The sequence below is a fragment of the Hydractinia symbiolongicarpus genome, chromosome 1 (genome assembly GCF_029227915.1).
Source record: "Hydractinia symbiolongicarpus strain clone_291-10 chromosome 1, HSymV2.1, whole genome shotgun sequence".
NCBI lineage: Eukaryota > Metazoa > Cnidaria > Hydrozoa > Anthoathecata > Hydractiniidae > Hydractinia > Hydractinia symbiolongicarpus.
The window spans coordinates 32,805,156-32,807,655 of NC_079875.1; the positions used below are offsets into that span (position 1 = coordinate 32,805,156).

General features: G+C 34.4%; 1 pseudogene; it reads left to right on the forward strand.

Annotated features, from left to right (window-relative positions):
- Window positions 1-2,500, forward strand: part of LOC130620709 (large subunit ribosomal RNA) — a 7,094-nt pseudogene that overhangs the window by 4,114 nt on the left and 480 nt on the right.

The following is a 2,500-nucleotide window of genomic DNA, read 5'->3' on the forward strand; positions in this document are numbered from 1 at the left end:
AGAAAATTGAAATTCAGCGGCTTATTTTGATACAAGAACAGCCTCGTTTGAGTTCTTGTTTTTTTAATTCGTTTTATCTATTCTTCGTGTACCTAGTGACGGAACGGTTTTAATAAAGAAGAACTGTAACATACAAAAAATGTCGTTGACGGGAAATAATTCAGCATGTCAAATTTCCGTGAAATAGCAGAAAACTGAAATTCAACTGCTTATTTTGATACAAGAACAGCCTCGTTTGAGTTCTAGTTTTTTTAATTCGTTTTATCTGTTCTTCGTGTACCTAGTGACAGAACGGTTTTAATAAAGAAGAACTGTAACATCCAAAATATGTCGTTGAAAAGAAAAACTTCAGCACGTCAAATTTCCGTGAAATAGCAGAAAATTGAAATTCAGCGGCTTATTTTGATACAAGAACAGCCTCGTTTGAGTTCTTGTTTTTTTAATTCGTTTTATCTATTCTTCGTGTACCTAGTGACGGAACGGTTTTAATAAAGAAGAACTGTAACATACAAAAAATGTCGTTGACGGGAAATAATTCAGCATGTCAAATTTCCGTGAAATAGCAGAAAACTGAAATTCAACTGCTTATTTTGATACAAGAACAGCCTCGTTTGAGTTCTAGTTTTTTTAATTCGTTTTATCTGTTCTTCGTGTACCTAGTGATAGAAGGGTTTTAATAAAGAGGAACTGTAACATCCAAAATATGTCGTTGAGAAGAAATACTTCAGCAGATCAAATTTCCGTAAAATAGCAGAAAATTGAAATTCAACTGCCGGTTTTGATACAATAACAGCCTCGTTTGAGTTCTAGTTTTTTTAACTCGTTTTATCTATTCTTTGTGTGCCTAGTGACAGAACGGTTTTAATAAAGAAGAACTGTAACATCCAAAATATGTCGTTGAAAAGAAATACTTCAGCACGTCAAATTTCCGTGAAATAGCAGAAAATTGAAATCCAACGGCTTATTTTGATACAAGAACAGCCTCGTTTGAGTTCTTGTTTTTTTAATTCGTTTTATCTATTCTTCGTGTACCTAGTGACAGAACGGTTTTAATAAAGAAGAACTGTAACATCAAAAATATGTCGTTGAAAAGAAATACTTCAGCACGTCAAATTTCCGTGAAATAGCAGAAAATTGAAATTCAACGGCTTATTTTGATACAAGAACAGCCTCGTTTGAGTTCTAGTTTTTTTAACACGTTTTAGATTTTTTGTAGACCTGAAGAATACATATGTAAAACTGTGAATATGAAGTACCACGAGATAACAACATCATAAAACGATGTTATGGGTCGCGAAAAATGCTAAAACGCATCTTTTTCCTTGTTAAAACAGCAATTGTGAGAAATTGGAAACGCTATGATTCTGCAACGTAAAGTCAAATGGCAATTATTTTCTCCAGGCGTTGAGAGGTTAACGTGGTGAGTATTTGTGTAAAATATTGCGTTCAATAATAATTGTGCAAGGCCAATATTGCATGTTAAACATGCCAATACGTGCGTTTTCACCAAATTAGGGAAAAATCGGAAAAATCGGAAATCCCGAACGACATGTCGGATTGGCTTTATATTTGGCACAATGAACCATCTTGACATGACAAAGGTTCACACGAATTTTTTTTCAAAAAAACGCTGACGTCAGCATTTTATTTGGCCTTGAATGTTTGACATTTTAGGGCTTCTGGACCCCCCGCAGAGCCACAAATCGGGAATTTGTGCTCCTACCCGGTTTTAGCCTGAAGTGTTTTACATATCTGCCAAAGATTTAAGAAATACCTTCAATATTTCAGAAGCTATAGCGATTTACCTGTTTTTAAAAAGACCAAAAAAAGTAAGGCCCCAAAACAGGTACTTCCGGTTGACCTTTGACCTCCAAATTTTGCATGGTAATAGATCTCCAAATTTGCTACCATGAAATTCTTGTCCGTTTTTTATAAAAATGCTGACGTCAGCAGTTAAAATTTTTTGAAATTTTAGAATTTATGAAGGTTTGACCGTGCACTTTGTGACGTCATAAGTCTGGTTCTAGCCAAAGTCACACAAAAATATTCCGCCATTTTTCTTAAAATGCCTTTGTTTATAAGTTTGCTTTTTATGATTTCGTTAAAACGTTGTAGTTACTGAGAAAAAATTGTCAAAAAATGCATGTAAGAACCGTCCTATACAAAACACACTGGACGGTTTCTATTGTCAAAAACATTAAACTGTTAATAACATGAGAACGAGGCTTTCCAGCACCAAGGTTCTACAGGCAATTTTTCTTCTTACTAAATGGCCTATCCACTGACAAATATCTGCATCTACTTTTAAATGTTTCACAAAAGTTATTACTATTATATAAGTAAAATGATGACATTATGTTTAATAAGAGAGTATTATCAGATACGTATGTGTGAAACGGTGAAGTCTTAAGTAATAACTGGCTTGTGGCAGCCAAGCGTTCATAGCGACGTTGCTTTTTGATCCTTCGATGTCGGCTCTTCCTATCATTGTGAAGCAGAA